Here is a 24,276-nt window from a genome sequence, read left to right on the forward strand (position 1 = left end):
TCCCTTGTTTTGTTAACAGTTAGATGGACTATGAGTATTCAATTCATTCCATTTTAGAACCAAAAGTACCATTTTGATCTGGTCTGCCCTGGCTTATTACAAAGGTAGAGATAGGACCCTACTGCCACCACAAGAGGGCTGGTGAATGTGGGGAATCTGTCCCAAATTTAGTTCCTAATCCGGAAAATTTACAAACAGGGGAGGATTCTCCACATTCTAATTCTTCAGCTCAGTAAAGAAGTATTAAGCACCTATTGTATGTCAAGCACTGTGTTAAACTCTATGGGTACAAAGAAAGGCAAAAGCAGTCCCTGCCCTCAAGGAGTTTATATTCTAATAGGGGGTGACAACAAGTGGAAGAAAATCAATATATACAAAAAATGCCTAGAAAGTAGATGGAAGAGACTTTCTTTCATCAAATAGATGAGGACCCCTAATGGGGTTGTACCATTGCCAGTCACTTGGGCCTCTGGAGCCAGAATATTCGCATATATCCTTAAGGTGGTTTTGACTCAGAGTTGCTCTGATCTTTTCCAGGCAAGATCTGCATCACTTCAGACAAATGAAAACCCCTAGAAGTGCATGTGGATGGAGTGAGTGGTATGCACCTGTTGTAGTGCTCATCAAAGTGTTGTCTTAAAGCTCAGAACATTCCCTGTGGGCCAACCACAATATATTGTGTCTGACAATATTTATATCCCTGGTTGTTCCTTTTGGAATTCTTTCAGGCAATTGCTGTGCTATCTTGTGTATCAAAGCTCTACATTACTGATAAGGAGGATGTGCCCCATCTTATGAGTACTGTCCATATTTGAAATACTTTATTGTCATGGAGCAATCTGTTAACCTCCTGGTAACATTTTTCTGGTTGTCTGGCTAGATGGGAAAGCAGAGCCAAAGGATTTAATAATTTAAAGTGAGATATTGGATTACATTCCTCAATATTACAATTTTCCAAATGGTACTCCTTTTGAAATAAAATATGAAATCTGCCACCTTGATTTAAGTTGAACAGGACTAAACGATTAAATGTCTCTCCACATCCCACCTCCTTTTCTTAACTTGCAGATAGTGGCCAGATATGTACACCTTAGTTTGGATTTTACTCTTGTATCTATAGATATTTAGCCAACATTTTTTGACAATAATGATGATGATGGTGGTGGTAATGTTGATGATTGTAATGAAAGGCTGTTTTAGAATTACTGACATATGAGATGAGAGGCATCAGGGCAGATTAGCAGTTAAGTTCTGCCTCTGTTATATACTGCCTGTGAGAACAATCACAAGTTGCTTAACCTTTCAAGTTCCCCTAGTCAGCTCTTTAAGACTTTAAATTACAGAGGATAAAACAGATCCTAAGCTCAGACTGAGAGGGGAAAAAAAAGATAAATAGAACGAGATTTACATACATGTGACACACACTTTTGATTTACCAATCCAGTGAACTCTAGAAATAGGTGACAAACCAGGATGACAGATTTTGTGTATTTTAATTTAAAGTTAATGCCATTTGGTATTAATGTTTCAGAGCACAGTGTTGATAAGGTCAACTACAGGGTTCCACTTCCAGAAAGAAAAGGGCACAATGCTTCCTAATTCAGAGGGAGCTAGTTATCTAGAAAATAAGTACCTAGGTCACAGCCAGAAATTGGTTGAATTACTAGTGGCTCAATCACTATCTTCACCATCATTGGAAAAACAACTCATTGTTGTTTATCCTACTAATGGTAAATCACCTTTGGATACTGGAGATAACACATTATGTATAATTTAATTCAACAAAGCTATAACATATCTAGTTTATCTTTCTGTTGAGATAAAAATAATGCAGACCTAGTAAAAGTGGGCTTTCCGTTGTTGAACTTCCCCTGTCTTGTTCAGGGTCTATAAAAATAAATCAAAGATAATTATCCTTATTTTGATTCTACAGAAGCATTGTTATAGTTTCTGTAGCAGGAGTTATTAATAGGGAAATAGAGATGAATTCCTCAGGGATTTTAACTCTCCTTCATTTAAGCCGGTAGTGTACAGCACTGTTAAATTTGCATATATTGGAGGTCAGAGCTCTGGTGTTCCCCTCGCATTGCTTTCCATCACTGTTAACTCTGGGCTGCTACCTACAAAATTAGCTGGCGCTCTTCCTGCCGAACCATAAGGATCATACCTCCATTTCGCTATCGGTTATTCAACATCATGGGAAAAGCTGCATTAGCTTGACCTATGGTAATATCAAATTCAGTATTTCCTGTTACAGTGACTGTCAAAGATAAATATAGGTAATATGTTTTTCAATTCCATTAGATAAATTCAATGCAGCAAACATTTATTGTGCGCCTGCCATGTGGAAGGTTTAGATTTTATTCAACGTGTCTATTTCATATTACAGCGCTGCATAGTTTTGATTTAGTGGTAGCAGTAACCCGATTACAATCTCAGCATCAGTGACTTTTTTTTTAAAAAGAGGAATCCCCGAAGCATTCCTCCACCTCCTTGTTTTTGAACCCAGAGTTATTTTGCAATTTTACTATTTAAAGCAAGTGACATTCTTGTCATTTGCACAGTGGCCACTGAAGATGGGTAATATTTTATGTCGTTTTCTTCTCCACCCTCAATTTTAGTTAAAAAAAAAAAAAAGAAGTAAATCTTGCTGGAGTCCTGCACGGGTCTAAAGATCTCTACCCTTCTCTTCTCGGTTTGTGATGACTTCATTGCCTCACCGCTAGATTGGGAATCTGCAGCCTGAGGAGACTGTGCCTTCTCCAGAAGTGGGGCACAGTGCAGCAGCAGCAGCAAGTGCACGAATGGCATTCGCAAGCCATCCAACTGTTTGTTCCCAATTCAGAGAACAGGATGTCAGAGTGATGGATAGCGCGCGCGCGCGTGTGTGTGTGTGTGTGTGTGTGTGTGAGTGTGTTTCCGAGCTTGCAACAGGAGGACCGCGGCAGTAGCAACGGACCGCGCCACAGCACGAACAAGTCAGTCCCCACCCTTTATTATATTATTCACCTGGCAGATGTCCAAGGTTCCGTTTCCTCCTTTTTCACCCCCTCGTCCACTTTACATCCAGATGTGCTCCCTGCGAGCTCTCCTATCTCTTTGCCTCCACCACCCCTTCTTGCGGTGCATGTATCCCCTGCCCGGGTGTGAGGCTGGGATAGCTCTTTACAGGCAGGATTTCCCCTCCTTTCTGCAGTGACTGTCGGGGTACCCGGTCTCCTCCTCTTCTCCCCCTCCCACAGGTTGTGCCACTGCCTCTTTTCCAGTCACGCTCTTTCGGGCTGCCAATCCTTCTCTCCTTTTTCCTCCTGCCAGTCCCCCTCCCTCCTTTCTCCTGTCAGGCAGCAGCCCGACCCCACCCCCCTCCCCATCCTTCCAGCCCTGGTTGCTGGGGACTGACGAGTCAACCAAACCCAGAGCGAGCGACACCGCGAGAGCTCGCAAGCGCGCCCCCGCGGTGGGTCTGGAGAGAATGTGTGTGTGTGTGTGTGTGTGTGTGTGTGTGTGTGTGTGTGTGTGTGTACAATGGGAGAAAAACAAAATTTGGGTCCTGCGGGCGGGAGTATCGATGGAGAAGAGAGGAGGAGAAGGAGAGAAATGTAGAGAACGAGAGAGAGAAAAAGTAGGGAGAAAGGAAGAGGGAGCCTCTCCCCCATATAGGTTCTCCCCGAAGCGGGAGGGGCGGGGCCTCGCCGGGGGCGGGGCTTGGAGGTGCTCGCCCGGGCCCGAGGAGACTCCCCATTGGCTGAGGCGGTCCGGGTCGCCGTCGCCTGGGTGGGTAGCAGGTTCGGCTGCGCGTTCGCCCGGTCGGGAGGGCGGGGCCGGAGGATTCGATTAGTTGCCAGTGCCGCTGTGGTAGAGAAAACAGTGACGGCTGCGGCGGCGGTGGCGCTGCGAGTCCCCGCTTAGAGCCGGGACAGTGGGGTGAGTCCCGCCGCCTTCCTTTGCCTGGGCGCCTCGCCCCGGCCCTCCCGCGGTGGGAGAGGAACCGCTGGCTCTCTTCGGTGGGGGGTAGGAGGGTGGGCGGACACCGGACGGGGGCGACGGGGCTGCCCTGGCCCTCTTTGGAGCGAGTAAAAGGGTGGGGGTGTCCCTGGGGGAGGGCTGCCCCTGTCCCTTCCTCCTCTCTGTGTCTTCCTCCTTCGTCCCCACTCGCCGGGGACTTCCCGGGAGAGCCTGGAGGGGAGAGGTTCTTTCCATTTTTTTTTTTTTGACTGGGTAGGGGGCGGCTCAGTCTAGTCTCTCCCCGGGTGACGCTCATCAGGGTCCGCTCCAGCAGTGGAGGCTGCGCCTTCCTCTGTGGGGTGGCTTGGGTGTGCGCGCGCGTGTGCGCGTGTGCGTGCGGATGTATTTGCGGGTGTGTGTGTGTGTTTGTGTGTGTGTTTCTCTCGCCTCCCCCACCCCATCTCCACCTCCAGCCCCCCTCCCCATTGGAGCTTCCTCCTCAGCTAGCGAAGTGGTCCCCCCACCCCGCTCCACCCTGCGCTTTCCTCGGAGAAACCTCTCCTGCAGGGTGCCCTAAGGGGATGGGGGGCGGGGAGAGGGCTGTCACCTCTTTGTGATGCGCGCCCACCTTCCTGAGCCCCGGGGATGTGAGTCCAGGAAGATCGGAATCTGGGGGGGTTGGGGGGGACTGCGAGTGCAGTTGTGGGATGGTCTCTGAACCGCCGAACTTGACTTAGCTGACCTTGACTTTGTGATGTGAGGGATGGCTCCCCCTGCATCTTCCGATGCCCCTCATTCTACTTGCTTAACAAGTTTTCTGGTGTGAAGTTAATTTCTGGAACCGCAGAAGATAAACAACATTCCTTTTACCTAATGGGAATTAAATGTTTTGCAGTTCTTTCGGTGTTAAGGATGTGTATGTGTGTGTGTGTTTGTAGATATTAAGGGGAAAAATAATCATATCATAGATTCTTCCACCATAGTTAAACACATTTCATGCTCCTGTTGTTAGTGCTTAATAATTAAACTGCTTTGATTAAAAAAACCAAACAAAAAAACTCTGGACATTTCAGTATAAAAAGGCAATTTACAGATGAGGGTTTCTGTTCACCTTAATGTTAAAACACACATGAAGGATCTATTATAAAAGCTTGATCTCACATTCCTGCTCTTTGGTTCGATGAAGTAGAAGCCTGTTTTAGTATTTAAATAATCGCAAATCAGTGTCGTTTAACAAATTCTTTGTATTTTAATCAACAGATTATTTTCATTTCTACTTGGACATAAGAATATTTTAGGTTGGAGCGTGTTCTAGGCACTGTCACTTCATAACTGGGAGTGTGGAAAGCTGCAGTAGCATTACCATTTTGACACTCAGTGGGTGTTTCTTTTGACAAGTGCACATAAGAGAACATTTGGGAAGATTTGGGGGGGGTTGGGTAAAAAAGGGAGAGAAAAAAAAAGCACAGACCCAAAACTGTTAAGGTCCTGTATACTGAGCATTTTATACCATTCAAGCAAAGCTAGCTTAAAAAGGAATCATTTAGCTGTACTTGATAATAAAGCTCAGAAAAACTCATACAGTGTTAAAATAACCCACCATTGGAGGAGGATGGTTGGAAGGTACCGAATGAGATTAGATGCCAACTCCTCTTCTTGGCTTAACATCTTTGAAATGATAAATTCCATGTAGAACATTTTAAGATATCGGCAGGAGTGCTTTCTACAGGTAACTTGTAATTTTTTTATACTAGATTTATATGGTACATTTACCCATTTGTGAGGGGTTTCTTTTCTCTAGCTCTGGCCTTTGAATTGTAATTTACTTATGTTTTCTGGATACATATTCTTTTACCATTACTAAATACTTGTTATTTTACCATTATTAGAATTTTCCTGGGGTTAATTAATTGGTATATGTTTTTTACAGTATTTCATGAGTTTTAAAGGAAATACCCCTAGTAGCATCAGATCTCACCTATATGAATAATAGAAATAATTGCTCGCAAATCAAACATTTTTTCAACCAAGAATGTTCTCTGAGATAATGGCAGCCTCATTTAATGATGACCATCTTTAAATTATTTTCCTTTTGAAAGTATGACGAAATAGAATGTGGGGAAATTCCATTCAATGTTCCTTTCTCCGCTTCTTTTCTTTTAGCTTCGTCATTATGTCCAAAAATCCTTGTAAGGTTTCCACTGGAAATGTTTTTTTTTTTTTTTAAAGAAAAGACATTACCCTCCAATGAAAAAAATAACATTTGGTGATAATTTTAATGTTCACTGGTTCACTGTAGAGCTTTTTAGTAACTTTAGTTTATTGACAATGTTTATTTAATTTATTAACATAGTGTGTAAATTTCAAGAGAAGAGAAAATAAGCTTCAAATGTCTTTGGTTTTTTCATCCCTGTGAATTCTACTCCCCCCTCCCCCTTGCCTGGAAAAAAAAAACCCAAAACAATAACCCTTCTTTCCTATTTGTATACATGTTTCATCTTCATCTTCCATTGTATTGTAGGTTCCTGGAGGGCAGGGACTATGTTCATTGTTATATCCCCATTGCCTAATATAGCATCTTGCCTGAAGTAGGTGTTTAAGAAAAACTTTTTGAATTGACATTTTCTTTAGCATATTCAAATTTGATTTGGGTTTTTAACATTTTGGTTACTTTGGGGTCTGTTGCCATCATTTTCTTTTGAGTAGTACTAGGTATGCTAACATCACCAATGCTGCATTAATTTCTGGCATCTTAGAGTAACAAAAGCATGACTTGATTATAAATCCATGTGTATAGTTGAAATGATTAAGATATCATTTTGATAAACTTTTGTATTTGAATACAACATAGTGACCCTTGCTTAGTGATCTAACTAGTAATTCAAAAATATTTTAAAGAACCTTCTATGTGCAAAACTCTGTCTAGAGTGCAATACAGAGTTTAGGTAAGATCTTTCCAGGGCCTCATAGAGCTTATAGTTTAGTAGGGGGATAAGATACAAATGTGGCTAAACATGATAGACAATAAATGCATTTACTGAGTTGCAAAAAGTGTTTTTTACTTGGATAATATAGATTATCTTAGGTTCTCTAAGAATTTGATTTCTGCTATCATTTAGCAGCATCTTGGTGTATAGGAGAGATAATTTCTGAAGTTGCTTGTTCTAATAATGGACTCAATAAGATTCTCTAAAACATTACTGTGGAAAATGAACCAATTAAAAGAGGTTTTGCCTTCTTTTGTAATTTAAGCAGTTTCTTCTAATTTATTTACTATTTTAAGCTAAAGAGTAGAAATCTTAGGTAATGGTTTTGTGTTTTTTAATGAAAAGTATTTTTTATTTTTTTGGTATTCAGATTCCCATCATATATTAAGAAGTGTGTTACTTTTTTCCACTTTATTTTGTGATTAAATACACACCATCATTAAATATTGTGGAAATACAAATCTTAGTTCAGAAACACTTGTCATTTATATAGAAGTCATTTATATCCAAAGAGCCTGATGACATTTAGAAATTTCAGTATTATTCATCAACTAAGCATTAAATTCAATAATTTATTAATATTTCAGGGATCTGAGATTTCATTAGCCTGGCCTCCATGGATGAAGGTTGAAATCCTAATGACTTGGTATATGGCTTTCAGGAATTCCTGGAATGTTGTGTCTAACCTGGTGTTGGCTTCTCCAAACTTACTACTTGGATGACAGGTCCATTCTTGCCATTTATTCTTAAGTCTTTTTAGCTCAGTAGGTTCTCCTAGGGAACAACTTGATTCTAAGATGAGACTTTGGAATAGGATTAATGGAGAATTCTTCTTGATATTAAAAGGTAAGACATAGAAATTGTTTTGTAAATCCCAGAGTGTTATTTATGAATTGTTTTGTTAAGGAGATAGTTTGTCAAGTTAAAAAGACCCAACCTATGCCTATGTTAATTGGCAGCACTTTGAATTAAACTAAAATATAAAAAAAAAAACCCAACCCTTTAAAAAAGATTTTTATTAGGGATTTTTATTAGTTGTGGATCTTCCTTCTTTGGGAAGGAAGGAACTATTTCACAGTTACAAGTTGCCTGTGACTCAGACCTTAACTTCGTACTGTTTTTAGGTAAAGGGGGAAGCAGGCTAGATTGTGGATGGTTTGATGTAAATAAAGCAGCACTTCCTGGAAAAACAACTAAAGTGTATGATGTTTTGTTATGTTGTTTTTGCATATAAAAAGTTGCTCATTTCTATTGGTCATAATAAGGTATATGTTAATATTCTGCCACATGATATTATTTGTTTGTCCCATAATAAACTTTCAAATATTTTGATAAAATTGGTATTCTAATAAAGGACATCAGGATGCATTCTGATTTCAACAAATATTTACTGAACACTTTCTGCGTGCTAAATTCTGAGTAAGATGCTGCATACCATAAATTTGATTTGTGGTTTAATCTGTTATTTTGAAATAAAGTGGTAAGCATAAAAATCTATAATTATTTCAGTCAAATTCAGCGTTAGGTAAATTTTAGAGAGGTGATTTCATGGAATAAAGTTTACAGTTCTTTGAACTAGTTCTGTCTTTTGAAACACGAAAAGTTACAGCCTTTCCTGTAGAACTATAAAATTGCCTGATAGGAAGAATTTTCTATTTGCAATGTCACTGCTACTTTTAAGGGAAGCCATTAATGAACCATTTTACAGTTGCAGAGCCCCAAAGAAACAGAGACAAAGACTGATATGGTCTTTGGTAAGATAGGAAGTAGGAAGGTTTTAGTAATTGATGGAAAACTATTTTCCTTTTGTTACTAGTGAATTTGAAAGCAGTGATTTGCATATTATAGAGCCAGGAGGCTGCGTATAATCTTGGCTGAAAATCTCAGCTCATGTGGTGGACATATAAATTCTTTATTCCCTTTAAAAGCTGATTGCTAGAATGTTTCCATTTAGATCCCTGTGTAGGTCAGATCTTGATAAAGAAGATAATGTTAGGAAATTAATGAAAATTATTATTCTTTTGGTCTTCACATTACCACCCCATTCCCCAATCATTTGCCAAAATCTGTCCCTTTTACATCTTTTGTATCTCTCCTTTGCTCCACTTACCCGATTTCTACCTTAGTTCAGGCCTTCATCATTTGTCTCCTAGAGACCTAGACTATTGTAGTAGCCTCCTAATTAATTGGTCTTTCTGTTTACAGTCTTGTCACCTTCCAGCCTCTCTTCCACATAGTTGCCATAACTAGATCTGACCATGTTACCTTTCCCTGTCCCCTCAACATAGACACTAACAATTCTTCAGTGGCTTTCTATTGCTTCTAGGAAAAAAAAATCAAAATCCTCAACTTGGCATTAAAGTCTTTCCACAAATTGTTTCGTGGATACCATTGCAGGATTATTTCACTTTAACATCATTTCATCTCTCTCTCCCCCTGTTTTGCATAGGTCCTTTCCTAATGACTAATACTTCCCTCATCAACCTCACCTTATCACCTTATGCACCATCTCATCTCTAACTTTTCTTCAAAGAACAGCTCAGATGTGTTTAACTCTATTGCAAAGCTTTTCCTGATTTTTTTCTCACCCCAGTTATTATTTTCCTCCTTTAGAAATTGTTTTTTTAAAAAGCTTTTGCTTTTATATCATCTTAGTTTTCCCCAGTATCCCTCCCCCTCCCAGAGAACCATCTGATGTAACAAGTAGTATTTGTTATTGTTATTATTGTTTTTCTCTTAAAAGACAAAAAAAAAGAGGAAAAAATCAATACAACAAAGATCAGTACATTGAAAAAGTCTGAAACACGTGCAATGTGCAACACCTGTGTACCTCCCACGTGCACAGGGGGTGCATTAGGGTTTGTTCGCTTAGGTTTTTTAATTTGAGTCATGTTTGATCTTTATAATTTTGCTACATTCACCTTTGCTTTTTTGTATGTGGTTGTACTTTTCATTTTCATGGTTGTTGTCATTGTGTATATTGTGTATTTTCCCAAGAAAAGAATATACACAATGACAGCAACAATGGAAAATGAATCAGTTCATGTAGATCTTTCCCAGCTTCTCTGTATTCATCACATTCATAATTTCTTACAGCACAGTAATATTCTTCTGCATTCATGTACCACAGTTTGTTTAGCCATTGTCCGATACATAGACATCTAACTTTGTTTCCAATTCTTTGTAATCACAAAAAGTGCCACTATAAATATTTAGGTGTATATAGGGACTTTCATCTTATCAGTGGCTTCCTTGGGGTATAAGCTTAGTAGTGGAATCTCTGGGTCAAAGAGTATGGATATTTTATAAATCGCTTTTTATAGATACTGTAAAATTATAGAATGTAAACTTCTTAAGGGCAGAGACGCTTTTGTTTTTGTCCTTGAATTCCCAGAGTCTAGCACAGTGATAGGTAAATTTGTCGATGCTGAATTGAATCATCTTATGATCTCCTCCATATCTCCTTTGGGTAATTTATGACCATCTGTCTTCTAAATAATTTACATTCTGTCATGTGTTATTTTAAATTTCGTATGTTCTAAACATAATGCCTATACTGTCATTAAAGATAAATGAGCTTCTTTTGAGGTAATTCTGGAATATAAGCAATTCTAGAAAAGTAACATTTTTGAGAGGTGGCATTAGCATAGTGAGTGGAGTGCTAGCATTGGGTTCAGTGACCTGGGTTCAAGTTCTGCCTCTGACACATACTAGCTTTGTGATCCTGTTCAAGTCTCTTAATATTTCAGCGCCCTACATAGCTCACCAAGGCTATAAGTTGCAGAGCTGGTGCGAGGGAATTTCCTCGTTGGGAGTTACCTTATACCACTGTAATCATATTCGGTTAACAAAAGAATAAAGAAGAAAATAATTAATTTGGTAAGTTAAAGTTATCATGAACCTGAAGATCAAGGACAGACACTAGGGAAATTTTACTGTATTTGAGCTTTAGCCATTCTTGAGAGGTTGATGTTTGTCATACATTTTAACAGCTTGTTTCAGTTAGTACGTTAATATATTCTAATACATTGTTATTTTTGTTCTACTTCCATCAGGAACAGACCGAACTGGGAAATTAGGCAGGGGAGAGAGAAAGGCATCACAAACCATCATGCTTCTCTCTTACACAGTTTCCCTTTTTCCCCAGTGTAATTCTTGGGTAGGTGGGCCCTCCTAAGGGAATAGCAATAAGGCCATTTTAAAGAGATAATATCATAGGTTGGAGGTGATTTGTCCATAGAGAGTATAGAAATGTAATGTTTACTAATAGACATCTTTCCATGGGAAAGTGATCCTTTGAAGTGCCAGGCAGGTAAATCATTAACTCTTTGTAGTTGGTCATAGCTGGAGTTTTTAACCACAAAGAAGTCAGACACATAGCACTGGTCTGATATGATGTGAGTCTGTTGTTAATATGCAATCTAGAAGTGCTGTGTAGTGGAAATAGCATTGGACTAAGAATTTCATGTGAGTGGGATACTAGCTGCCACTTGCTATTTCTCTGGCCTCACTTATCACTATTGGAAAGTAGGGATAATAATGATGTGTACCCTTTTTAACCTTAGATGTTTAAATGAGGGTGTATGGGAAAGCATTTTGTAACTGTAAGCTGCCATTTTTGCCCTGCACAAGAGTTAGTCATTTTGTAGTAATATGAAATGTCAGGCTCTCCTCACCTCACACCTAGACTACTGCAGTAGTCTTCTGGCTCATCTTCCTCTCTCAAGTTTCTCAAGATTTCCAGTCTGTCCTCTATTAATCTTTCAAATTGATCTTCTTAAAGTACAGATCTGACCATGTTACCTTCTTACTCAGAAAACTCCTTTTAAAGCACTTGATAACCTAGCCCTTTCCAACCTTTCCTATCTTCTTAGACTTTACTTGCCTTTATATAGTCTGCAATCCAGTGGCAATGGCCTTCTTACTGTTCTTTGGACATAATGACACTGTCTCATGACCCCTACAGTTTTCACTGACTGTTCCCCACGCCTGGATTTCTCTCTTCTTACCTCTGTCTCCTGGCTTCTGTTAAGTCCCAGCTGAAATCTCGCTTTCTGCAAGAAGCAGAATCCTCCTTAATGTTAGTCACTTCCCTCTATTAATTATGTAGTAATCTGCTTGACTCCTTATAATGTTTAAAAAATAACATTTAAAAAATTAACTTTTCTCCATGAAGATCTGCTAGTGCTCAAAGAAATGGTTTCATTGGTATCGTAGGTGGGTCAGTAAGTCATTTCACTAAATTTTTCAGAACACCTTAATTTGCTAGTCATCCGTTGTACTGGCCATCTGTTTTACAGAAATTAGTAGTCACTTTCTAAAGGCTTCTTTTCTTTTTCTCTGTTTTCTTAGATTTTGTCTACATATTTGTATTTTGTTAATGTTTACAATTTTAGTTTCTTGATAACAGTTGCAGCTATTAAGAGTATGTAACTATATGTAGAAGACAGTTACTTTTCTTCAGTCTCCCATATTATCTCTTGCCTGTGGTATTAATGCTTTAGCAGTATATTTGTTTATTAAAATTTATTTGAATATTTCAATTTCTTTACTTTCTTTTCTCAAGGTATAATCTTTTAGATTAAATATTTTCAGTGATCAGTGATTTAAAAATATTTTTTGAGTATTTGGAATATTATAATGTGTTATGCTCATTTTGGCTGATACTATATTTAGAAACACTTGGTACCCATAGTACTCTTTCTCAAAAATACAATGATTCTTGATATATTAATGTGGCTGTTCCTTCCAAGGGTGCTGATTTCAAACTATCTGTGCCTACGTTCTCAACTTGTGCAACTCTTGCTTACATCCTCCTGCAAACAAACAGACGTCTATACAAAATCCTGGAAGTCTTTCTTGAGGTTCCATGGATACCACTGGAGCACAAGTGCTGTTCATAGCATCTTGTTTGCTTGTGCTACTTTAGCAGCCCAGCTCATTTTCCATTCACACATGTCTGTAATGACAACATAGTCTCCAACATTGTTCACATTTTCTTTCTTAGCTCTGACTATTCTCAGTAACCTTATGATCATCTTTGACTTTAACTCTTGCCTTCTTAATAATAACTCATAAATGCTGATGCTTCTTGAATTGAATTGAATATTCTAATTTGTCTTTTCCCATTTCCCTGTAAGATCTTTTTTTGGGGGAAATCTTAGCTTCATTAAATTTTTTCCTTCTGTGATTATTGCTTTTCCTGTATCTCAGATTTCCCCTTTGAGGTAAGCTTTCCAAATTGTGATTCTACCACAGCACTATTGCTTACTTTTCACATAGACAAAGAGTAACTGCAAAAATTGGTACCACCTCCTTCCTCAGATATTTCTTTTGAGTTCTGTGTTTGATTCAACCTGTCAGCTCCTTTTTGCTATTAGTTCATAGACTTTCTCAAACTTTTGCCCTTGAAAAAAAAACCCTAAAACATTCTTTGGCTAGGCACTTTTAAGTTGCAGGTTCAGGAGCTGCATTCTAGAATAGTTTATTTTTGTTTTCTTTATGCTCTGTCCTAGTCACTTGGTGGAAAAGAGCTATTATATTTCATATTTTCCTATGCTAGTATGCTAATATTTTCTCAGTGTCCCAAAGCATCACCACCTATTTGGATCAGTTAAAATATTTCTTCTGCCCATCATATGATTGCTCGATCCATTAGTGGATCCAGTTTGTAGAAAGCATTGCTTTGCACTTAGACTGCTAGCTTATTTCCCCTTTTTCTCATTTTCTATCTTCTGGCCCTTATAACTTCCTGTTTGCAAACTTTGCTGAGGCTTGAGTAGGGGGAAAATGATAATACGCTAAACTCAAATCCAGAGCTGGTCCAAGGTGAAATCAGCCTTTGGTGCTTGTTCTCTGTGACACTTCTATCTTTTTCCTCCTAAAATACCTGTCTTTTCTGATCTCATACATCCAGTGTTCCATACCTTCTTCATGCTCCCTGCTCTTCTCATAAAAATTTACTTCTCTCGTTTCTCATTCCCTTGGGATCTTTGTTATATTCTTTTTAATATGCCAGATAGCTAACTTTAGAAGTTGAACCATATAAACACATTAGTGGATTTTAAAAGGTATTTGGAAAGGTGTTTTCCATCTACTAGAAATGTGTATGAACTTGAAAAGGAATTTAAGGCACTGATGGGGCAGTTGAGGTGAGTTTTCCAGGTAATTTAAAATTTTCATTTAAGTAGTTATCAGTTCTACTTAACTGTAGGACTGACTTTATTCATATTTCACATTAGAATGAAAATCATTCAATTCAGCAAGCATTTATTGAGTGCCTTCTATTTATGTGCCAGCACTTGGGATACAAACATGAAAATAAAACAGATCCTGCCCTCAAGGAGCTTGCCTTCTGTGGAGAGGATGGGATAAAGGACAACATATACTTAGAAAATTAAGTACAAAATACATACAAAGTAATTTTCTGGGGCAAGGCATAGACCTAAGGTGAATGAGCTGTTGTGTGGTGTATTGGAAAGAGCTGTATCTGGAATAGGAGGCTCTGGGTTCAAATCCTACCTCTGATCCTTATCATCTTTGTGACCTTGGATAAGTAATTTCACCCCACTTAGGACCCAATTTCCTCATCTGTAAAATGAGGACATGGGACTAACTGACTTTTGAGTTCTTTTCTAGCTTGAGATCTAAGGTCTTACTCTAATGGAGGCTGACTGGATTTTGGCGGACAGTTCTTGGAACATGTGCAGATGTTCATTGCCTAGTTCCAGTCCCAGTGATCACATGGAACTTTGGTGTGAGCCTTTTTTTAGTCATGATAATTCAGAGGTTTGTATTGAATGATGATGATGATGATGAGGATGATGATGATGATGATGATAATGATAGTGATGATGAGTTCTCTAATTGTCTGAGGAAGCTGGAAGAGCTGGTGACTCCAGAATTATTGAACTGAACTCAACATACATAAAAAAAAAAGGAAGACCTACTTCTCTCTGCCATGTCCCCTCTCCCCTTCCCCCTTTCCTTTGTGGCTCTGAAGTAGGAGAGCTGCTTTTTACTGCTTCCCCTGGAGCTGTAGAGGGAGAAAGGTCACTTGCCCTGTTTCTTACTTGGCCATGGAGACAATGAGCACATGACAGCCTCTGTCTCTTTGTGTTTGTTTTTTCTTGATCTTAGGCAAATGTATATTCTGTGAGGAAGTGTTCAAGCAAACTTGTGAGTAAAGAAGATTCAGAGATTCAGAAGTGGTGGTGGCAATAGCAGTGTCCAGTGGCTGATAACAGTGAAAGTGGCCATATCACCACTGTAGAGACACAACAAGGACAGATGGTCTCAGAATGGTGGTTGCCTGAGGAACAGCAATTTTATGGAGTATATCTCATGCTGGAGAGAAGTGCCAGCTAAGGATTCTAGAAAGTCACTGACCCTGGGAACCCTAATGGAACTTCATGACTGGGCTGTGGGAAGAGAGAAAAAGACTTCCAGGGCCAGGAGTTGGGAGGTATCTCTTTGCCACATGTGTTCTCTATACATTTGTGTCACTGTCATTGTACTATAAACCCATTCTCTCCATGGACTCTTTTAATATAGGAGGAGAGGGAGAGAGATAATGAGTGTGTGTCTCTCTCCTCCAGAAAGGGAGACGATGTTTTCTATTAACTTTTCTTACTGTATTATCTTAGTAAATACCTTTTCCAAAAGCTAATCAAGTCTGATTGTTAATGGAGATTATACTACTGGGGAAAGGAAACGGCAATCCACTCCAGCATCTTTGCCAGGAAAACCCCAAATGGGGTCATGAAGAGTCAGACATGACTGAATGGACTGAACAACAACATGCCATTGAGTGACAGTGCTAGAAACGTTAGCCCCTCACATGTTACCTCTAAACTTCTAAGTATTAGACACATGCCCTTTGTGGATGCTAATCTGAGTGAAAGAATTAAAAAGTTGAGGGAATACACAGTGATCCTTATAAGAATAATTCATTAACAATGGGATGGTCGTTCTGATGGGCACAATGAAAGGGTAGGATGGGGATGTGGATGGACATGGATGAGTATATGATATCTAGGGGCAGAGGAGAGAATTAGTGATGGTCTGGGAGGGAAGCTTCACCTTAGGCAATCTACATCTCAGAATCACTAGGACTCCCAAGTGGAGTTATTTGACAGTTAGATAGGCTTTTTGGAGTAGTCATGCTAAAACTGATTTGATTATCAATTCCTGAGCCAGAGGCAGAAAAATAAGGGAGTGCAGTGGTGGTGAATCCTTGACCCTATCAGATCTTTAAGGCAAGGAGGATTGGTGGAGCCTTGGAACCTGACTGGTTTTAGAGGATGAGGTTTATTGGAGGTACTTGACCTCCAACCTTTAATCTGGTCAACTCTACCCTGGGACTTCCTCCATTGTTAAGTAGATTTCCTCTTTTTAAAAGTTATATTTTATATTAAAAGAACCTGAAAAAATTAGTAGAAGCATAATAGAACTAGATTAAAAAAAATTAAAAGATACCACAAAGCTTTTGTCAGTAAGGCTAGGTTTTTTGTTTTGTTTTGTTTTGTTTTGGGGGGAAAGTTGATGGAGGATAGAGAGAGAAGTATGGAAACAAACCTCAGAGGATGAGGACACTGGGGTCCAAAGAAAGGAAGCAACTTTTCTAAGGTCTGCTGCTCAAATATGAAGTACAGGAGCTAGTATTGCTTCTATGGTTTAGATCTTTGGAAAGTTTAATGATTAAGTTAATACTGTTTTCCCTTTTGGAGTTAGGGATATGGTACTGTGTGCTAAATTACAGATTCTAAATAGAATGATCCATATACATGTTAACAGGTTTAAATGAAGTCTAAAATATTTCATGTATAGATATAGTATAGATTTGGTTGGTAAACTTTGCTGTAATTCTGAACTTGGTTATGTCATGGTAGAAAGAACATTGGACTTGGACCAGGAAGACCTGGATTCACATCCTGTGTTAACAAATTATTTAGTCTTCTATGTTTCCATTTTCTCATTTGTAAAATGGAGTTCAATAATATCACCTACCTTATGAGGTTTTTTTTGAGGGTCAAATAAGAAAATATGTGTGTTGTGTTAAAGTATATTTATATACTTTTACACGCACACACACACGTACACACATACACACACAGAGGTATATATATATATAAATGTAAAGTGCTTTGAAAACTTTAAGGTACTATAAATACCAGCTATTAATTTATGGAGGATAGAGGAGGAAATGAGGAAAGTCAAAAAGGTGATTGGAAGGATATATTGTATTTAAAATTTATTTTGGCTCAGTTTATAAACACTGTATTTGCAGACATGCTATTGATCTCTGCTCAACCACTAAAATTTTAAAAAACACATTTTTGAGAATTGTTCACAGAACAATTTTTGGTCTTTTCACAGAACATTTATTTAATGATGTTTTTTTCATTTAGATGGTTATTAGCTGATATGAGAAACAATAAAATTGTGGTAAAATGTGTAGACAATTTGCCAGTTCACTTTAACACACATTAATTCCCTGAAATGTGCAAGTTACTGCTCCTGCCCCTGTGTTCTTCCAGGTGAATGAATACAAGACACAGGCAGATAAGTCAGTATTTGGGATTTGATGTCTTTTAGACCCTAGCTGATTGTTTTTAGAGAGAATTTAGGAAAAGTTTCATTAGAGGAGGCCATAGTTGATCTAAATCTAAAAGGAAGATGAGGATTCTGAAAGGGAAGGGGGAGTCGTCTTTTGTGTATGGGAAGGACTTAGAGGAAGCGCAGTATGTAGTGTGACGTTCCAAAGTTTGGGAAGCAGTAGAACAATTTGTAGAGTTAAAGAGAGTAATGTGAAATCTTGCTAGAAAAAGAGGTTGGAGTCAGATTTTAAAATGCCTTAAATGTTAGGCTTCAGGAAACTTGTATTTTTATACTAAAAGTGATAAAGAGCTGTTGGAAATTTTTTGGGGGAGAGTAAAAAGAAACATTTAAAAATAATCGAGTTGTCATTGAAATAAAACCTATCCTTTAAAATTTAGGGTACAAGTCATTAAAAAAAGCCCTTTATTTTGTCTATACTGACAAACCATGGCCTGGAGAAGTCTTTGTTGTCCCACATAGAAAGGAAGTGAGGCTCAGAATAGGAGACCCACAGACCTTACAGTAGCTAAAAAAAAGTAAGTGGGTAGATACGCAGTGGATAGAGCTCCGTGCTTGAGTCAGGCAGACTCATCTTCCTGAGTCCAGATCTGGCCTCAAGATCCTTATTAGTTGTATGACCCTGGGCAAGTCACTTAATCCTATTTACTTCAGTTTCCTCATCTCAAAAATGAATTGGAGCAGGAAATGGCAAACCACTCAAGTATCTTTGCTAAGAAAACCCCAAAATGTTTGGGGATTCCATTTCTTGGGTAAGATTTACCACCTTCTCTTCTCAGCTAGCTATTCTCCTAGTAATTTCCTCAAGAGTTTTTACTTCATTTTTTCAATCTTTTGCTTCATTTCTTGTGGGTATTCATGTAAGTCCTTGAGGAAAGTTCATTTTTTCCTTTGAGTCTCTGCTTACAATTGTTATGGAGGTAGATTCGCGATACGTTTTTATATTGCATGTGATTTCTTTTAGTCATCTGTCCAGCTTTAGTTTTTCAATTGAGTGAGTTTTTTCCCCCTAGAGCAAGGTTTTGCCCCTTGTACTTTTGGGTAATGTAGTTAGCCCTGCTTGGTCTGTGCCAGGGTCCCCTCAGTACTTACGTTAACCTCCTCCTCATGAGGTAAGGTCCCTGTGGATCTTTGGGATTCAGATTGCTGTATCTTCAGGGACCTCTATGACATGAAAGGACAGGATGATATGAATCTTGGAGACCCAGGGTGTCCTGGTCCTAACTATGCTTGCATTGATTACTGCACCTGTACTACTCCCTGGGGGGAACCTCTGCTCTTGTTCTGGCTACTTCTGGACAGAGATCCTGCAGGCTACATATATCTTTGGACTTTCTGTGCTCATGTTGATAGGCATGTAGGTTTACTTGTACTGGCACTGGTTTTGCTGGTGGTCCTCCTTTTTACTACCTTTTGGTTGCTGGCTGATATTTGGTGTAGGTCTGGTGTGGAAGAAATCATTTCAGTTTCTCATTAGATTTTTTTTTTTTGCTTTTTTGGTAAGGCAGTCAGGATTAAGTGACTTGCTCAAGGTCACACAGCTAATAAGTGTCAAGTGTCTGAGGCTGGATTTGAACTCAGGTCCTCCCGACTCCAAGGCTGAAGCTCTGTCCACTGGGTCACCTAGCTGTTCCTCTCATTGGATTTCTTGATCATTCTTTGCCCTGGTGCAAAGTTCAAGTTTTTGCTGTGGTTAAGTATAGGAGAAGCTGGGCAGCCTGTCTCCGTTTAGGCAACCACCTTGGCTAGAAGCTTTAGTATTGCTTTCTAAGGACCAGCCTTGTTAATTTTAGAGAGGTTCATCAATAGTAGGCTAGCCATTTGTTGATAAATTCTTTGACCGTGGCAACCTACGAAGTAAGGAAAAGCACAAAAATAGTCCTTGATCTTGTGCAGAAAGTGGAGCAGAGGTTGTTTAGATAGTCTATAAACATTAACTTAGCTGTTGGTATGCACAATGTGAAATCTTTGTCCAGTGACCAACAAGTGGACATAATACTAAACTGAATCTCATCAAGCTTGGTTTTTTTGCCTATAAAAAGGAACAAGAAGGCAAAAGATAAAAGTGGGAGGACCTTAGTTAATGGTAGGATGGCTTATGACCTCCCCTTGGAGAGGCAAAAAAATGAATTGGAGTTGGTTTTTCTGTGAATGAAAACATTCATAGGACAGTCATAGGAATCTTGACCTTCTTATACTGTAGAACTTGTAATAATTGTTTGAGAAAAAAAATTACCATAAAATTGTAGTGAATGCACCAACATTTGTTTTAGAGGATGAGGAAGAGGAATTGTGCTAAGAATACATACTACTCTGAATTAAATATGTTGATGGGCCTTGCTTTTTGGTGATTCCAGTGCAAAGATAGGCATTTGGGGGAAGGCACCGAAAAATATGTTGAAACAAATGGTTCAGAGTAAAAAATGAGAAAAATCATAGACTTGTAGATAATACTGAAGCCTAACACACATAACAAATGCTCTTTTGGAGAAGAGTCAGATCGTGCTTTGGAGATGGAGGAGTACCAAATAACATCACAAAAGATAAAATTGATACAAATTTAACTCACAGGAAGCAACTTATTATTGATGTGAGTTATATGTGAATCTGACTTAATTGAACAGAGGTAAAATTCAATTCCAAACTAGAAGAAAGATCAGGAGATAATATAGGATGCAATTGAGCCAAGTCTCTAGTCTGACTTATTTAAATCACCTTTTGATTCAGGAAAATGGGAAATGAATAAAAGAAAGAAATTGACCCAGATTATTAGTATTTTCTAAGAAATAGTAACTGAAGTCAGTTAGGGTGGTGGTGTTGATTCCCCAGTGAGACTTCAAAATTGCAGTCTTTCAGGGAACTGAGACTAAGGGGCTTGCCTCAGTATATATACTAGCTATCAGTCTTTCTTAATGTGGCAGACGGGAAAGGGGTATTTTCAAGGCCAAGTTAATTTTATACTTTTTCAGAGCATTAACTGTGAAGGGATTATTAATACCTCTTTAAGGAGAGACTGGGAGATTCTCTGGCATTACATTTTGGAGCCCAGGTGCTAGGCTTTGGATTTCCTCATTGCAGATGATGAAACCTCAGACATTTAAGTTATTACATGTCAGAGGTGACGTTGCTTATTGATTATTAATGGCAGATTTAAGAGTGGTCCATATATTTAATTTTTTGATACATGGAAAAATTTTAAAATAAAAATTTAATAATTAGATTGATACTTTAATTTCCTTGTAAAAAACTTCTAAATATTGTTCAATTTTTTAGAAAAATGCTTTTTTCCTCTAGTACCTAACTAGAAAGAAGAAACCCTAAATAGAAAGAAGAAACTAGAAACTATTTGCTGTGAAATTTTCTTTGACTTTCTTTCTTTTGAAAATTCCATTCCATGTAATAACTATACATTTTGGAATTTTAGAAATGTAGTTCACAATTGTTATAATGACGGTCACAATTTTTTGCTTAAAGTAAATGTTTTTATTCTAGTGTTGAGTATTTTTCTGTATTTTCAGTTCTAGTAATACTAATACTTGATCTTTAGATTTATAGACTGTTTTATGTAGGAGATTTGAAGGCATTGTATGCTTTTAAGGTTGCATATGCATATGTAACAGTGAATATTATATATGAAGTAGGGAAAAGAATAAAAGCATTAGTCACCTGGAAGAAATGGGTATGAAAGGATAAAATAATGGTAAATTGAAATAAATCCAGTGTTATTGACAAGGTTTTGCAGTGCTGAGAACCCCCAAAATGTCAGGGTACAGAATGGTGTTGCCTGGAATGAATTCACACACTCAAACTGTCTTCTAGCCAAGTGGCAAAGTTTATTGTGCCTTGTAGAAGCAGGTAAAGTTCTTAGGGAACCTGCAAGCTAATGAGGATGAAGCTAATGCTTATATGGAAAAGGGATGGGGAAAGGAATGTCAAGTATGCTAATTAGGTGATCTGGGGCAGGATTAGGGAGTGGTCAGTATATGGTAAGTAGTCCAGGTGCTGGGTTGCTGGAATGTATGGGAAAACTTTGGGAGTTGACAGAGATGGCTTTGTTGAAGGGACAAGACAGTGCTGTTCCAGGTGCCAGAGACAAAGTCCTCGGGCCAGGCACCCTGTACGTACCTCTACTGATAACCTTAATTTGAGGAATTACAGGATCAGGTCTGTATGTGTCTGTAACAAGGAAAGATTTTTTTTCACAGGTGCCTACTAAGTTTAGGGTTGCTTCCAAAGATGTGGTCTTTGCCTTTTGGAGTCCGGGTCCTGTCACCCCATTACTATGTTTTACCTATCTTGAGATTACTTTAACTAGTGCTTTAAAAGGTACTGGCTATAGGTAAGAGTAATTATGTAAATACAATGATAATGATGATGATAAGGATAACAATGATAATGTTACTTTTTGCCAAACACTTTGCAATTATTATCTCATTTGATCCTCACAACAACTCTGGGTGGTAGATAATGTTGTTATTGTTAGGTGGTTTTTCAGTCATGTCCTACCCTTCGTCACCCTATTTGGGGTTTTCTTGGCAAAGATACTGGAGTGGTTTGCCATTTCCTTCTCCAGTAGATTAAGGCAAACAGATGTTAAGTGACTTACTTGCCCGAGATCACATAACTGATAAGTGTCTAAGGCCACATATGAACTCAGGTCTTCTGACTCCAGGCTCAGAATCCTATCTATTATGTCATCTACCTTTAGTGAGTATATTAAGAGACAGGGGAGATGGCTAATTATTAGGCCATATACCTAACTTGAGATCTTTGTGGTGATCTGACCTCTTTTGTTTTTATGTTTTTACTTTTTGCTTCTCTATGTAAATACAATGTTTTATAAAATGGTTTTAGCATGATATTTGAATTTGGCCACTGTTGTAGTTTGTTTTAGAAATTGAAAAACCAGTTTTATAAGCATATTTCATGCAGTATTGAAAATAGTATGTTATGTTAAAGAGAATTGGCCTCTGAGCAGCAAGAGTTGCCTACTCAGATCCAAAAGGGAGACAACTTTCTGTCTATCACCTGCCTTTCTTGTGACTTGGCATTCTTCTTCTTAGACTCCTGAGGGGAGGGAGGGCTTCTCCACCCCTCTTTGGCAGCTAAGGTAGCAACCTACACGTGGCACTGAGAAAATATGCTTGTCTAGGAGAGTCTGAGACAATCTTAAGGCCTGGCTGCCTCATCTGCTTTGTGTTTTTCTCAGAGCACAGTTAGAAAGAGCCACCTTACAGCTTTGGTAGACATATTATGGACTTATTGAAGGTTCTTGGTGATTGGCAGTAGGAAGTGCTCCCTGTTGCTATCACAGTGTTTCATAGAGAAGATGAGCTTCACTGCCAGAAAGAAGAGCAAAAATCATGCTGCCTTACCTTGACAGAGATAAGGACCTTGAGGGAGTTTCTCTTGACTATGCAGATCCAAGGTGAAAGTGAAATGACTGTTTAGCAGTCCCTTAAAATATATGTGTGTGTGTGTGAATGTTTTGATTATCAACCTTCTATTTGTTGTTCAGTCATTTTTCAGTTGTATCCAACTTTTTATAACTTCATTTGAAGTTTTCTTAGCAAAGATACTATTGGTTTGCCATTTCCTTCCCAGTTCATTTTATAGATGAGGAAACTGAGGCAAACAGGGTTAAGTGACTTGCTTAGGATCAAACAGCTATTAAGTGTTTGAGTCCAGATTTGAACTCCTGAAATTATCTTCCTGATTTCAAGCCCAGTGCTTTATCCACTGTACCACACTAGGTTGTGGGCCACTATTTCATGATTTAAATCTCTTATCATTGTCAGCTTAAGAGTCTTTTGTGTTTTAATCATTTCTTTTGAAGTGGAGGAAATAAATAATTTTCCTATACCTGATCCACTTTGTATGTTATTTCTTTATAAAATGGACCCAGGCAATCCCTTTTGGTGAGAGACTTCTAGAGATGAGCTACACCTAAGCTTTAAGTGATTTCCCTCAGTACTCCTGAATAGAATGGTAAAGAGCTAGAAAAACCTAAACCCTTTCTTTAGAGACCAGGCTTCTCTAGTTCTGAATTTTGTTTTCTTAAACCTAGAGCTAGGGTCCGCTAGTAGGAGGCATGTCCTTAGTCCCTTGGCCTTGTAGGTTTTTACACTTGTATTCTTCATGGATATATAATTTATATCCTTGATACGGGTGTTCAGGAACAAGTGGACTTTCACAAGTAATATTCTAAATGAATGGTGTAGGGAGCTCAGTGAGGAAATTACCAGTACACATCTTTAGTATCACACAATTGACTGAAATCTGTAAAAGAAAAAAATAAGCAAGATCTCTTTGCTTATCACTTGTTAATTATACAAACATTTGATTTGGTAAAGCAAAATGTGACTTTAAAGGCTCTCTTCCAATATGGTGTCTGTAATCTACCCATCAGAATCATTCAAGGTAACACATGAATGGCTTTTGGTCTATGTCGTTGATGGTGACTTGAGAATTTGTGAGATCATAGATTTAATTGAATCTTTGAGTAATTGAGTAATTATGAGATAATTTGAGGAAAGAGATAACACTAACAATAGATGGGATCAGAATTTCTTCTCTTAAGAGCTTTTGAAAAATTTTATGGTAGTGGCGCAACTGTTGCATCTGCCAATTCTTTCAGAAATTTACTGAGCAGGACTCTGTTTAGATGACTTGAGTTAAAGTGTTGTATTTCTTCTTCCTGTTTTATAACTTATCTTTCATGTCAGTT

At 38.4% G+C, this 24,276-nt stretch overlaps 1 protein-coding gene across 2 annotated transcripts in view; it reads left to right on the plus strand.

Moving 5' to 3' along the window:
• Positions 1-3,845: 3,845 nt before the first annotated feature.
• CDKL5 (cyclin dependent kinase like 5) overlaps positions 3,846-24,276 on the plus strand; it is a 266,772-nt gene continuing 246,341 nt past the window's right edge. For both annotated transcript variants that reach the window (XM_027835406.1, XM_027835407.1), the window contains exon 1: positions 3,846-3,924. The gene's annotated coding sequence lies outside the window, so the exon portion shown is untranslated. The remainder of the gene's footprint in view (positions 3,925-24,276) is intronic.

This window comes from Vombatus ursinus, unplaced genomic scaffold (genome assembly GCF_900497805.2).
Source record: "Vombatus ursinus unplaced genomic scaffold, bare-nosed wombat genome assembly UNPS02014814.1, whole genome shotgun sequence".
Lineage (NCBI taxonomy): Eukaryota > Metazoa > Chordata > Mammalia > Diprotodontia > Vombatidae > Vombatus > Vombatus ursinus.